Genomic DNA, 16,966 nt, shown 5'->3' on the forward strand with positions numbered 1-16,966 from the left:
TAGCATTGTGCTCTCTAGTTCCCAAGTTAATTCTTCCATATTATGATTCTGCCATAGTACTCTGACTAGCTTGATCACTTTGTTCTGAAGCACCTGCTCCTTCTTATCTATAATCCTTACTGGCTTCTCCACGTAAGTTAGATTTGGCTGCATATCCACCTGCTCGTACTCCACTATGTGTCTGGCATCCCGATGATACTTCCTTAGCATTGACACATGGAACACATTATGAACTTGTTGCAAGTTGGGGGGTAAGGCTAGCTCGTAAGCTAACTTTCCAATCCGTCTTAATATCTCAAAAGGTCCAATGTATATTGGGCTTAGTTTTCCTTTCCTTCCGAACCTCATTAATCCCTTCCAAGGGGATACCTTTAGCAGTACTAAGTCCCCTACTTCATATTCCTTGTCCTTTCGGGCTAGGTCTGCATATTTCTTCTGTCTGTCTTGGGCTGCTACAAGTCGCCCTCTGATAAGATCCACTATATCCTTGGTCCTTTGGACCACTTCAGGTCCGAGCATCTTCCGCTCCCCCACTTCATCCCAGTATAAGGGGGATCGACACCTTCTTCCGTACAGGGCCTCATAAGGCGGCATTCCGATGCTAGCATGAAAGCTATTGTTATAAGAAAACTCGATCAACGGCAAGTGATCATCCCAACTCCCTTTAAAGTCTATTGCACAGACTCTCAACATATCCTCTAGTGTCTGGATGGTCCTTTCACTCTGCCCATCCGTCTGGGGATGGTACGCGGTACTCATATTTAACTTGGTCCCCGCACATTCCTGAAAGCTCCTCCAAAATCTGGAGTTGAACCTGGGGTCTCTGTCTGAGATAATGGACGCTGGGACTCCATGTCACGTCACTATTTCCTTAAGGTAAATGTCCACAGTCTATCGACTGTGTATCTCTCATTGATAGGAATGAAATGAGCTGACTTTGTCAGTCGGTCTATAATTACCCAAATGGAGTCGTGATTGGCTTTCGTCCTTGGCAAGCCTACAACAAAATCCATCGCTATCTGTTCCCATTTCCATTCGGGAATCTCCAGGGGTCGTAAAAGTCCACTGGGTCTCTGGTGCTCTGCCTTTACCCTTTGGCAAGTCAAACATTTGTTTACCCATTCTGCTACGTCCCTCTTCATGTTGGGCCACCAGTAATATTCCTTCAAATCCCTATACATCTTGGTACTTCCCGGGTGAATGGAATACTTTGAACTATGGCTTTCATCCAATATCTCATCTTTAAGCTCTTGAACATTCAGAACCCAAATCCGGTAGGAGTACCTCATTATCCCTTTATCATCTTTCTCAGTATGGATCTCTTCTCCAGTCATCGACTCTCTGCCTTCATTCATTATTTTCTCTTGGCACAATCTGATCTTTTCCAATAACTCTGGCTGCATTGAGATCTCAAAGAGCTTTTCAGTTCCGGTTCCGGTTACCTTTACTTCTATTTCCATTCTCTCAAAATCCCTTATCAATTCTTCCGAAGTCGTTATCATTCTGAGTCTTTCCTTTCTACTAACGGCATCAGCCACCACATTGGCTTTCCCTGGATGATAGAGAATCTCACAATCATAGTCCTTGATTAGTTCTAACCATCTCCTCTGGCACATGTTGAGCTCTTTCTGCGTAAATATGTACTTGAGGCTTTTATGGTCTGTGAAAATCTCGCACTTCTCTCCATACAAGTAGTGCCTCCAAATTTTTAAGGCAAATACTATTGCCGCGAGCTCAAGGTCATGAGTAGGATATCTAACCTCGTATTCCTTCAGTTGTCTCGACGCATACACAATCACTTTACCGTGCTGCATAAGCACACACCCTAGTCCTTTGTGCGACGCGTCACTATATATCACAAAATCTCCTTTTCCGTCCGGCAATGCCAACACCGGAGCCGTTATCAACCTTTTCTTTAATTCTTGAAAACTGTTCTCGCATTTCTCCGTCCATTCAAACTTCTCTGTCTTACGAGTAAGTCGTGTCAAAGGGGCTACGATCTTCGTAAAGTCCTGTACAAATCTACGATAGTAGCCGGCCAATCCTATGAAACTCCTTACCTCTGTGGGTGTGGTTGGCCTTTCCCAATTTGAGACCGCCTCTATCTTGGAGGGGTCGACCAATACTCCTTCTTTATTGATCACATGTCCTAAAAACTGTACTTCATTCCGCTAGAATTCACACTTCGAGAATTTGGCATATAACTGTTCCTCTCTGAGTATTCCTAGAGCTATCCTCAAATGCTCTGCATGTTCTGCCTCAGTTCTTGAGTAGATCAAAATATCATCGATAAAAACTATCACACACTTGTCCAAGTACTTCTTAAATACTCTATTCATTAAATCCATGAAAGCCGCTGGGACATTACCAAGAACTCATAATGCCCATATCTGGTACGGAACGCTGTCTTGGAAATATCTTCGGGTTTAATCTTTAGTTGGTGATATCCAGTTCTCAGGTCGATCTTGGAAAAATAAACAGCATCCTTTAGCTGGTCGAATAGATCGTCTATTCTAGGTAATGGGTACCTGTTCTTTATGGTTAGCTTGTTCAACTCTCGATAGTCGATGCACAGCCTCATGCCCCCATCTTTCTTCTTAACAAATAAAACTGGTGCTCCCCACGGAGACACACTGGGTCTTATCATACCCTTATCCAAGAGTTCCTGCAATTGGATAGCTAATTCCTTCATTTCTAACGGGGCTAACCGGTAAGGTGCTTTTGAAACTGGCGCCGTCCCTGGGGCCAACTCAATAGCAAATTCAATCACTCTATCGGGTGGTAATCCCGGAAGGTCTCGTGGGAATACATCTTCAAATTTGTTGACTACTGGAATATCTTGTAAGTTGGGCACCTCCTTCTGCGTGTCCACCACATAGGCTAGGTAAGCCTTGCTTCCTTTTCGTAGCATCCTTTTGGCCTGGGCCATGGTCAAAAATCTCTGTGTCTGCCTCTTTCCTCTAAATATAACTTCTTTCTTCCTTGGGACATTTAGCTTAACCTTCTTCCCTTTACAGTCTATCTGAGCATCATTGCTAGATAGCCAGTCCATTCCCAAAATTACATCAAACTCCCCTAATTTAAAAGGGATCAGATCAACACTAAAAGATTGCTCCCCTATGCCTATCTCACAGGCGGGGTGAATCTGGTTAACAGGAATAATTTCATGATTGGCTATTTTTACTTGTAAGGGTTCTATCAAGGGTTCAGCCTTAAGTCTTAACTTACGCGCAAGGTCCTTTGATATAAAAGATTTAGTTGCTCCCGAATCAAATAAAACGTTTGCACTGACTGAATTTAGAGAAAGGGTACCTGCTATCACATCTGAATCTTTCATAGCATCCTGGACTGTTATGTTGAAAGTCCTTGCAGTAGGTGGCTTATTAGAAGCAGCCCTGCTTGCTCCCGAAGCTGCTGGTTTGTTCATTGGGCATTCCCTCTTCCAATGACCCGGGCGTCCACACTGATGACAAGTGGTGGTTGGAATAACGGCAGGGGTTGATGAAGGGCACTTAGTTGAATAGTGACCTTCCCTACCGCACTTAAAGCAGGTTACTGGCTTTCCTTTACACTCCCCAGCGTGATTCCTTCCACATATGTTACAGGCTGGCAATGGGGGTCGAGACTGGTTGGAATAGGACATTCTTGACTTCTGGCCGCTCTAGCTCACACTCACGCTCATTGGCCGCTTAAACCCAGTGTTCCTTCCTGGTAGGGACACTGCTCCTCGATTAAATCTAGTTGAGAAGCTCCTTCCTGCGGAACCTCCACCCATGCTCATACTTTTCCTCTTTATTCCTTTCTTCTCTCTTTCCTTCTGCATCTGTTCACTTCCGACTTCTACAATCATTGCCTTTTGTACCAGAGTGGCATAGTCCGTAAGCTCAAGGATTGCCACCCTATTCTGAATCCACAGTTTCAGCCCCTGCTGAAACCTCCTAGCTTTCTTTTCCTCGGTGCTCACAAATTCCGGCACAAACCTTGATAACTCAGTAAATTTCGCTTTGTACTCTGCTACCGATAAATTATTCTTCTTTAGCTCCAAGAACTTGAGCTCCATCTGGTTTTCCATAAACCTCGGGAAATACTTTCCCAGAAACAACTGACTGAATCTCTCTCAGGTTATAATAGCATCTGTCTCCATGTTTTTCTTGGCCTCCCACCAGTAGTTAGCCTCTCCTTTCAGATGGTAGGTAGCAAATACAGTCTTCTGCGCCTCATCGATACTCAGAATCTCAAAAGATTTCTCCATTTCCTTTAACCATGCCCTTGCCTCAACTAGGTCGGCTGATCCGTGGAACTCAGGGGGCTTAAGGGACTTAAAAGCCCTGAAAGAGTTTGCCACAACATTGTTATTTCCTTGAGGGGGTGGGTTGGGTTGACGTTCCAAATTCTGCCTTAGGAGTTGCATGAACTGGCCCATGGGATCCATGCCTGGGTTTGGTACTGGTTGCTCAACCTCAGTTTCTCCTTCTTCAGCCTCTATCTCAAATCCCTCAACATCATATGTTTCCTCTTCCTCTTCATACAGGGAGTCATCCTGTTCCACATAATCCTCATCTTCCTCTTCACTGTGTTCCTGGTTCCTATCATCCTGGTTATGGCTTCCCTGGTCCTCAGATCCAGGGTTCGCCCTAGTTCCAATCTTTCTTGGCGGCATGATACTGATAATAAATAAAATAAAAATTATTGGGAAATCCAACGTTAGGTCACAATCATATACAACATTGTGCCTTGCACAGATCTTATAATGGGGAGAACGTATATCGTAATTCTATTATTTTATGACAGTTCTAATACGAAGTGCAGTAATAATAATGATAAAAACAGTGATCTCGTCACTAAGGAACTGAACCGAAAGGAAACAAATATATACATAATGCGAGAAATACATAGTTTGATCTGGTCAAAAGTACAACAGTGCTACCGCCATCTGTCTCAAAAGTGATACACAAGAGTCTATCTGTCTAGTCAGAAAAAGGGATGCTATATATAAGTCAACTATCCCGGAAAATTGGCTCTTACTAAGGCCTCGGCTAACTAGACAACTAGACTATTCCATCGTCAATCCTGAATCACACACCGGAGCGGGTCAGCTCCCATACTCTTTCCATCGCACGACGGAAAATATAGTCGGCCTGCCGCTGGAGATCCTACCATGCCTGTCCCCCTAGAGCGATCTGAGCCTCGCTCGGGACGTGAGCTCTATCCCCGTAAGCTCCCTCCTCAAGGATCGGGGTATAGAAGCCCTAGTCTCATAAGCTCGGGTACTCCTACCCGCCCTCTCCGCATCCAACTCCCTCCTGGCCTCATCCAGTCGGGCCTCGGCAACAGCCACTCGGGTCCTCAGAACATCCTGAACATATCCATGAGCTAACGAAGACTGCCTGTGGGCAGGGTCAAGAGGTGGTGAATCCGGAGCCGCTGAGGGTACCTCCTCGGTCTGCCTAGGCTCGGAAGTATGGGTCTCTGAGCTGTCATCATAGGGAATCCAAGATAGTGGTGGAGGGGTAGGGGCTCTGACCACCGGAAGTGTGGGTAAAGGGGTACCAGCATACACTACCATAGGTCCAACATGCTTCTCAGCTACTGGGATCTCATCCGGGTCCTCCTCATCTGGAATAGCAATAACCTCTCTCTCTGACTCCTCTGAGGGGTCCTCCTCATCTGAAATAGCAATGACCTCCGTCTCTGACTCCTCTGAGGGGTCCTCCTCATCCTCCTCCATCTCAGGCTCCTCCTGATCCTCAATATCTAGCAGTGCCTCATCATGCTCACGCTCGAACATCTCAGGGTCCTCTATCTTAGGCGCCTACACATTAAAGGAGCTAAGTTACTATCATGATACTTATAAGGGTTCCCGTAAGGGTTTTAACTGTCAGTGCTACTTTAAGTAGTCCGACCATGAACTTGGCAAGAGTTCTTATTATCTTTGTGAGTTTATTATTATATCGTCGCATCATCTCTGAGGTTTATAACGCTTAGCTCTGATACCATTTATGTAACACCCCCAGATCCGGGGTCGGGGATCCGGGTCGTCACGGTCTTTCTTTCCACAATATCACTTCACTTAACCAATAATAAATAACCTTATGCTGTGACCCCACACTAACACACACCACAACCCGTTATAGTCTCAGAGATGAAATTGAAATAAGTACAAGTCTTTGAAGCCACAATTTAAAAGTTATTACAACCCAAAATGATTACTTGATAAATTTACAGTTAATTGCCATTATCGGTCATAAGTTATAATTATACATAATTTGATTATCAAAAATAGAATGCCTGATCTACCAATAGATCTACCTCTGCAGCTATAGCAGCCACAACATCATCGGGAAGACGCGGGACGCTTCCCACGCGCTTGCGCTGGGTCTGCTGGAGTCTGGCCATCTTTCCTAACTGTTGTTGTGTCATGAAGAAATAAAGCAAGAGTGAGCCTTACAGCTCGCAAGATAATATATATTGATAACAATAATATAAGTATCTAAATGGATACTTACTAGAATCCTTTATCATGTGTAAGATAATTACTTACTAGATATAAGTAAAAATAAGGGATGAAGTTACCAAATGCTTCACTACACTTATATCATTTAGAAAGCTACTTGAACTACCATTGTTCAAAGTATAATGAGCTTTCAACATTTCATCACTTAGATGAGACTACAAGACAAGATTTGAATAGATTAAATCTTTGAAATATTATTAAAGGAAATGAAGTTATGATATACTTCATTAAGTTCTGATATATCTATATATATATATCCATATATACATCTTCTTTAGACAATATCCTGAAAACCTCTATCATAAAATGTATGGACAGAGTTTGAAACATCCAATGAATTTTGGAAAGGAAAAGAATTTTGGCATAAACCAGATATCTCGCTGATCAGGCAAAGATACCAATAAGTAACCTTTTCTACTAGTAGATAGACGAATTCACCACTGGTCATCACCCTGGTCGCAATAGGACCTTATGCTGGACTGCCACTCAGCCACTTATGCATTTGATGGACTCCCACTGAGCCACTTACACTATCATGGACGCCCACTGAGCCCATGTTGCTTATGCCGACTCGATAGATGGACTTACTTCCCGAATGTTGGGTAAGTAATCAATTCATTTACCAAAACTGCAACCTTGTTGCGAATATAAAATACACCATAGAGCCGGATCCCTCAGGTTTTGAGCGAGTATTTAAATCCCCTTTTAAAAAGGAAGATCTTAAATATAAAAATGAGTTTTGGGATCCGCTCTAACTTTTAAAAATTATTTTGAAGACTCGAAAACATTTTTAAGAATGTTTGGAGTAATACTGATTTATTAAAATAAATCAGTCCCGATATGAAAGAAATATCTGAATATTATTATTTAAATAATATTCCCATAAAGAATAATTGAGGTAAAAGTTGGAAAACTTATACTTGAAATGAATAGCAAATAATCAAAGATATACTTATACGAAAGTAATATCTTTATTTGAATAATCAAAAATAAGTTTGATTATCGAAGCATTATTCTTTAATAGAATAAAGAATATTATTAAATAATAAGCGGAGTCATAATACCTCGAATGAATATTATAAATAATATTCATTAAATAAAATAAAGGAGTCAATACATCCTCAAATGACTATCCAATTAATAATCATTAATTAATATAAACTGAGTCATAAGCCCTCGAATAAATATTCGAAATAATATTCAATAATAAAATAAAGGAGTCATACATCCCCAAATGAATATTCGAAATAATATTCAATAATAAAATAAAGTTATCGAATAAACCTTATTCGATTAATAGTTTTGAAAACTATAACCATATATAAATATAAATATATATATATATATATATATATAAAATCTACTCGGGATCCTCGACTCCCGGTTTTAGAAAATGTTTTCACCTTTTGGGTCCTTATAATAATGGGATAAGCAAAATACTGCTATCCTCTAGCATAGGTATTAACAACTGAACCGACAGATATATATGGCAAGAATACGAAACAGGCATGCATATGTACCATATAACATGCTACAATATATCGCAACATTTGCTAATTAACCAACATGCAGCTACCGCAAGATAATGCATATACATATATACATCACAACAACAGTATAACGGATAGAAAACTTGCCTGAGCGACTTGGGGTGATAAAAGGCTCGGGACGAGTCTGTTAACCTATAAACAACAAGTAAGTTGGAATTAAACCAAAGTCACTTGTAAATCTATACTTTAACTAACTTAGACTCTAACGTTTGTTTTGCGCTTACTGATTCTCTTAAGTCACTCGGATACCCTCGGCTCCACCATTTTTGATAATTTAACCTTTACGAGTTTTAAGGCGATTCCTTCGCGAGTGTCTTACCAACTGCCTAACACACTTACCATAAATGTTTCATACATTAATTAACCCTTTTTGGTCTTTAACCTATGTTTCAAAGTAAGGCGAGGGGAAAAGTTTCGTTCGCGAAACGTCGTTACTTGAAACGGTCGTTTCTCCTAAACCGTGCATCGGAATCGAACGAACTACATATCAAAACGAAGCTCGTAACACGAGCTATCTAGAAATGGCAATGGTCATAATCTAGCAGGGGGTTCTCGGGTCCTGATGTTATGCACAAAAATAGTCTAAAGAAAATCGGACGTTACGACGGCTATGTTTACGCGATTTCCCAATTTTAAACCATTCAAAACCAACCACAATTCAACCTCAAATCAAACACGCAACCAAAATCCATCCTTATCACATCATAACAGCCCCAATCAATTCAATTCCAACATTTATACTTATGCCTAAGCTTAACTTTAACTATACTTAAGTTCTTTTAATCAAAACAACAAGATTTACCATTCCATTTCAATACCACTTCAACCCAAACTCTAAACCACAAACATTAAGCTACAATATCACCATAATAATCAAAATCATCTTATTAAACATAGGAATCTAGGGTTTGGAGATGATATACCTTCCTTGAAGTGGTGAGAGTAGCTAGGAAGCCTTAAGAAGCTTTGAGAAGTCTTAGGAATGCTTGGATCTTAAAGGAAAACAAGAAAAATTTCAAGTAAAAAACTTGAAAACACTATTCATTGTCTTCTTCATTGATTAAATGAAGAAGATTGAGAAAGAATTGATGGCTTAAACTCATGATATAGCCCTAACTATGCATAAGGATGATTAGGGAATTAACTCACCAATTTAGGAAGCTTGGATCTTTGATTTTGAAATTTCTTGCCTTTAAAATGTCAAAAAGCCGAGAGCAAATGAAGAGCAATGCCTTGGTTTCTTTTTTTTGATTTTGATGAAGAATGAATTATTTGGCTTGGTTGATTTGTTTTTTTTTTGTTTTTGGTTAATTACCAATTTAACCTTGATTTTGTGTGGTTAAAAATCCACCACATCTCCTTCCCATGTCATGCCTATGTCATGTTGTGATGTCATCTTTCCCTCCTTGTCCTCTTATCATTGGTTGGGTGACATCACTCTCTCTAATCCCTTTGATTAACTTCCTAATTGTTTGCCTAATGACCGCTGATCTGTTATACGGTTCGCTTAACTTTCGTTTTCGTTTATCGTTTGAAGGATCATACCCGGGATCTTATTACTTAGATTCCCTTAACCTTTCTCAATACATTATATTCCTTTTTATGATCCTCTATTATAATCCTTTAATTTAAATCCTTTTTAACCTGTTACCTTATACTCAATTCTCTCCGTATCTAGTGTATTTCCGGGAAAAATCAAAGTGTTCGGAATTGGGTTCTGGCGATCTTTACATACACTTATATACCATATAGAGTACTAATAAAATCTCAGAATATCCATAACAGAACCCCTACATAGTGTGGCATGAAAAGTTTTCTCATTCAGCAAAAACACTATTCACAAGGGTTACAAAAAGTTGAAAATTTTGGGGGTTATTACACACCCTGTTAAGAAAATGTATCTAGAGTCTGTTTAATCCCCATATTTACAACTGCATCCTTTTGGGAGGACACAGAGGTAGTTTGAGTGGTCAGCTCAGATTTCTTACTCTTCTTTCTTATCTTGACCAAGGGTGACTCAGCTTCTGTTTGGTCCTCACCACTCTTAGTTAGAACAGTTAAGATGATCTCTTTTTTCTTCTTTTTACTCACCTCATCCTTTTGAGAAGATGAGGTGGTTGGTTTCCTAGATGCTATTGGTTGGTTTGAAGAAGTGGTTTCAGCTTGGGAAGGTCCCTGTGGGTGTTCCTGTATTTGTACTTCCACAGGTTCAGGAATCATAGTCGTGCTAGATTGTGCATTGGATCTCATGCCAGGCATTGGGTAAGGGTAAGTCTTAAATCTCTCCATCATAAATGGAGTAATTTTCAGACTCACATTTACCTTATTCTTTGTAGTAAGTGAACCAAATATTATTTTGGACAATTGCTTACAATTGCCTATTTTGGTGCTATCTATACCATTCAACAAATGTATATCTGTTACTTAATGATTTAAAGTAGACATAATGAATCTAGGAAAGAAAATTTCCTTACCTCTAGCAGATTGGTGCATGGTCAGCCTAGTTGCAAGTTCTTCCAGGACCAGTAGACCAACATTCAAGTGTCTATTGTGGGCTATTGAGTATACCAATTTATGCACAACACTTGAAATATTGTCATACCATGTCTTCCTGCATGTGAAGGCCCTCACTACAGAATCAAACACAAAGGACCATTATTTCCTTAAGTTTATCCTGTTCAAGCTTGACAAGTTGATTCTCCCACCATAGTTGATGAAGTCCATAAACTCAGTCAATTCATCCTGGGTTGGAACCTTCACTAAGTTTGCAGTTGGAAGACCCAAGGCTATGTTCACATCTTGCTCATTATGCTCCATCTGTTGGCCTCCAACTGAACAAGTTACCACCAGAGATACTGAGTTATCATTCATAACAGTCCTTACCACAGCTGTTGTCCAAAACTCATGCAGAACATCCAAGTACAACACTAGGTTAGCAATTAAAGCTCCTGCAAGGTAGGATTCAGACAAGAATTTTACAAACCCCTTGAAACTATCAGGGACTTGGTTTGCATCAGTAAAAGCTAGGTAGTTTGTTCCTTTCTCTGGGATAGTTGCCCTAACAATATTGAGTGCCATTGTTGTTTAGTCAGAGTGAATGGGTAAGAAAAATTAGTGAGAAAGGAGTGAAAATGAGAGAGAAATTGGCTTTGGATTGAAAGGCTAGGTCACTTGAGATCTTGAAAGTTGTAAGTATGTATATGTATCGAGATGTCTGGGTATTTATAGTAAAAGCAAATGACTTGTCGAGAAGTCAAAGATAAATGTTTGGAGTATACTTATCGAGAAGTCAATTTAAGAAGTGAAAAACACATCGATAAGTCATTTTACACTACTAGAAAAAGTAGAATAGACATCGGCTAAAAACCGATATCTATGAACAAAAAAATCCGATGTTTTCGTGGGTGATTTTAAATACCCCCCATTTAACATCGGTTTTATACTGATGTTAAAGAAGACATATAACATCAGTTTTTAAAGATGTTAAATTTCTAATGCATGTCTAATCTTCATATATTATCATAATATGATATTTTTATCAATTTAAACATATGTGAGATAAGAAAAATATTTCCATTTACCCATTAAACTGATGTTACTAGTAGCAGTAACAACGGTTTTCAAGATAAATCGATGTAAACATAACTTTTGACATCAGTTCTTTATTTCAAACCCATATCTATTAGTGACAAACCGATGTCTATAAAGCTTAATAATATCGGTTTTCTGTTTTAAGATATTCTTTGTTGTAGTATTTAACATCAGTTTTATTCGATATTACTGATGTCAATGTTCCACTAAAACTGATATATTAAGTTTTGATAGACATTGGTTTTTTATTAATGTACATTTTATAAATATAGATGCCAAAAATTTTTCCAAACCAATAAACTGTCAAAATCAACTACTACTTTATATCAGTTGTCTATATATCTAACAACCAATATCCAAACATCAAGTACAACATTTTCATCTAATCCTAACATCAAATACTACACATATTCATCCATCTATTCTAATTATTAATTATGCACTAGCTACAACATCCAACAATATGCAAACCTTCCGGTTCCAAGCCTCAGAACTGTTTCAATGAGTGCTTCTACTTCTAAACCTGAAAAATTAAGGTCCCCTAATTCTGCGCTGGGAATAATTCTGCGCTGGGAAGGATCTAGTCGCTTAGCCTTTTGGTTCACCTGTACAAATATCAAGCGTGTTTACATGCTTAGAAATTTTAGAATTTACAGTGTTTACGAATTAAGTTAAGTGTCACCACTAACTGGTTCAATTTAGATACATAGACATATAAAAAGTAAAAAAAGGGAAGACATAGCATAAATTTTATTCAAGAGCTTACTATAACTGTTTAGGAGAAGATGGATATTAAACTCCATACATGTGTGAAGCACTAAACAGCAGCGTGAAATTCTTTAGGCCTGAAAGAAGCATCCCCTTTTTTCTTTGAGTTTATAGTTTTATGAACCTGATTTGTCCACAGCTGAAATGACAGCTGCATCTAGATAAAATAAACCAGTGAGAACATAAATTACTGCATAGAAAATTTGGTGGATATGAGAATGATAATTGGTAATAACTGGCTTTTGTACTAATTTTGGCTACAAATTCTAAAGAAATGATGATTTTAAGTGGGATTTCATTCTCTGATTCTTATTAAATCCTAGTGGGATTCCCTAGCAGCAAGTTAATTAATTTCCCAGTGCACCAGCACTAGTGAACCAAGATCTAACAAAAATGCTAAGAAACAAAGAAAAATGATTTGAAGAGAGCCGCCAAGACTTCTTCCTAAGTTATTTGACAAGCTTTCATATCTTCAAAGACCTTCTGGACGGTATAGCTAGACCACAAGTGGATTGGAGCCCCCGAAAAGAAAAGTAAAATAGAGAACATGCTAAGTCTAAAGATGGTCCATTTATAGTTCAAGTCTTAGATCCCAAGTAAGCATGTAAAGCCAATATACAGGCAAGGCATAAACGAAAATATAAGAACATGTCATATTTCAAATAAACTTCTAACAAGACAAAAAGGCATTTAAAAGGTTTAAGGGCTGAAACATCAATTCTCTTTTAATATAAAGAGAGTGGATATACATAGAGTTACATATCTTGTACAAAATTAAACTTCACTGATGGAGATGATAGTAAGTAGAACTATATACCTCAGTTGCAGCTTCCTCATCATCTTTGTACCCGTGTCTTTATAGTATTTCATGTATAGCTGTAAATCCTTTCTCAAGCAGGCATCACCAAGTGGATATAAAGGAAAAGCAGCACTGCTGTCTTGTACCCCCAATAGCTCATTAAATGAGACCTGAAAAGGTAGAACAGATCCAAACAGAAGAAATGTGCAGTTAAATGCCAAGCCCACATTTCTCCAGTGTTTTCCAAGGAGTCCATCAAGAACTTCAAACCACTGTCCTGACCAAAAAACCCATTACAGAATATTAATTTTATGTATTTGTATAATTTTGACAATGTAAAGATCTAAGTATGTATGCATGGAGATTGGTCATAGAAGTAATATAAACCTGAATGACATGGTTTCTGAAATCAACTTTTTCTCTTTCTTTTCTGGTTCCGTACCCAACATAGAGAATGCTGATTAGATAAGCTGTCCAACTTCCCATTAATCCATAGAAGATCTGAAACAGTAATCCAGATAGCATTCTAAGTTGTGAGAATGAGTATGGAAGTGTAAGTAACACTTGAGCCACCTGATAATTTCAAAACATATAACATATAACATTAGCCATACTTTCAGTAACTAAAAGATACACACAACATATGTTCAAGAATAGATAACGAAAGATATGAAAGATGACCTGGTTTAAAGAACAGCTCAACCAAGCATCATAAGCTGAGCCACCATGCCAGAAGAGCTGAGAAATGCTTGCCTTTAAATCTTTAGGCTTCCCACTTTCAGTTTCTATTTCAACGTAATTCCCTGCTAATACAGTTTCTACTGCAACTTTCTCCTCTCCCATTGATTCTAATCACAATGTCTAATGTTTTTCTAATGTTTTAACAAATTATGCAAAATCATTCATTCATATAGTCCTAAGATGATTCCCGAATATGACACAAATGATATATTCATTTTTTTCATTTTATGGTCTATCAACGATACATGACAAATTCATAAGGAGCTTGCATTTTTGTCTTATAGGAAAATTAACATGTGCTTCCTTCTGAAGAGGGATCAAAGAGGTAACTAAAGAATTGGAATTTGGACGTCCACGAGGCTCATATTGTAGACATCTAGAAGCTAAGCGCACCAGTTCAGTTCCATCGTTGTTTGAAAATTGACCTTCCAAACAAGAACATTTTATCCTAAGTATCCAGTTGTGCCAGCAGTATTACTACTAAACTTGACACCTTGGCATAACAATGCATACGTGACTGTGCTCACCCTTATTCACAATATTATGCTGTATTGTAAATATAGAGTGATCAACCCTTGTTAGATGTATATTATTAACAAAGAGACTGTGAAGTATCATATTACATGTATAAATATATTAGTGCCCTATGATATGCAACACTATTCAGATTCGTTATCACAAACTTGGGCATTACCTCACCAGAGATACGAAAGTACACAGTGGCAGCTTCTTTAAATATTATTGATTCCTGGATTGCTACAAAAATGACAACAGCGAAAAATAAACTTCACTTAATCAATTTACCTCATAAATCACCGCTGCCCCTTTTTGTGTTCCATCTCCTCCAATAATATAAACCTGGTGCACAGATGTTTATCGAATTAAATAGGATTAAACCTAGTTTAAACTAATGAAAAGAAACATCTACCCTGATTCGGGCAATCTGCAAACCTGATTAATTCCTCGATCATATTTTTAAGAGCTTAAGGGCATTTTGACTAAAATTCAAAGAGCACATAATAGAAAGAACAACAAATTGAATTTCTCTATCCTTGCCCTGGTGTCTTGTAATTTTATTTTTTTTGTGCTACTAAAGATAACGACAAATTCGTATTTGATATCAACTATCAATCAAATGCTGGTGATTGTTGTTAGTTGTTTCCCTATTAGAAAAAGACAATATCCTAAAGTTCCTGTTTGACAGGGATTAACCATTCGGAATACACCATATTTCTATTACTGCATTGACATTGCAACACTAGGCCACAAGGGAAGGCCACTATTTTAGATGTTTAGTGAATTTGAAGGCAATTCTATATAGCATGAGTTTAACCATTGGCAAGTACTAGGTATTAACTCTGTAACAAAGATTGACTTACATCTATGCCAACTACTCTCTTTACTCCATACATATGACACAAGATGCATACTATCTCCCCGATTACTGTGTTGAGACCAGGGCACAAACCTCCACATGTTACAATACAAGCGTGAACATCATCAGATTCGAAGTACACCTGAACAAAACATTCAGCAACATCAGAGTATGTCAAACAATTACCCAACTAAATAAAAATTTAACATGCTCAATTAATATAATTACTCAACTAATTAAAAATTAGGGTTTCAAATTAGAATTACCTAACTAAAAATTATGGTTTTAAATTGAAACCCCTATTTAAGAATTAGGGTTTAAAACTTACTCAACCGAAACTTTGAACTCCGACTTGAGTTACAAAATTCAACTTGAGATTTAAGTTCTTACCTTTTTAAGTGTTAAACTCACTTGACCTTACCCATCTAACTTTTCAACTACTTCTCAACCTTGACAAAAATTGAGTAAAATTGGGCAGAGAGCGATAGAGAGAGTAGGGTTGAGTGCACATAGAGCAGAGAGAGCTTTGAGCCAAGAAAGAACTGAGAGAGAGAGAGAGAGGGAGAGAGAGAGAGAGAGAGGGAGTTGTTCTTCAGTGGAGAGAGTTTTGAGAGTTTTGATTATTTGATTTTTTGTTTTGTGTTTTTTGATATGTATATTATGAGGGTAAAATTGAAAAATGGGGAAGAGTTGAAAATAATTTAAGGCAAAACGGGGGAAATTTAAGGGGGAATGAATTATTTAGCTAAGAGGGGAAATGGGAGAAGCGCGCTGAATCATTTTTTTTAAATATACTTACACATACAACATCGGTTGGGATAAAAAACTGATATCTATTTTACACAAAGACATCGGTTGGGTATAAAACGATATAAAAAGTACTTTCTACATCGGTGCCCACAGCAACCGATGTCTAAGAGGCGATGTATATTCTACTTTTTCTAGTAGTGTTATTAATTCTTATAGAGAACTAAAAAGTAACTTATCGAGATGTCACATAAATACCCAGTTTGTCCAGAATGGACTGAGTTAATTCCAACTTTTATTTGAATAAATCAAAATATAATCAGAATAAATTTGCCAAAAGTATTTTACCAAAATAATTCATTAAATTAAATTATTTTAGTTCTGAGTTATTGATAAGTCTAAAAATTATACTTTTAGAGAACTCTGTGAGTTAACACTACTAGAGAACTCTAGAAGGACTTATCGATAAGTCATAATAAAGCTTATCGAGAAGTCACTCGAGAAGTCCCTAAATTTACTTATCGAGAACTCACTCGGGAAGTCTTCAAATGACTTGTCGATAAGTCAGTTAGACTTATCGAGAACTCAGTTCTCTATATACTTTTGATCATATTTAATTCTGCTTGTGTTAATTTTACATATTAAAGATGTAAATTAACAACTGAGCAGTTTACTTAGAATTTGAAATATTCCAAGTTAAATTTTGAATTTTGAAAAATAAATATGCAGAGATTTCTGAAATATTTATAATTCATATTTCAGTTAATTTCCAATTAAATCAAATAAATGTTGATTTATTAGAAATTAATCTGCTACAAAACATTAGTTGAGTTCTTGCCTTAGGATGAAGAATTAAGCATTCCAATTTCACCTACAAGTCT

The sequence above is a fragment of the Apium graveolens genome, chromosome 10 (genome assembly GCF_009905375.1).
Source record: "Apium graveolens cultivar Ventura chromosome 10, ASM990537v1, whole genome shotgun sequence".
Classification (NCBI taxonomy): Eukaryota; Viridiplantae; Streptophyta; class Magnoliopsida; order Apiales; family Apiaceae; genus Apium; species Apium graveolens.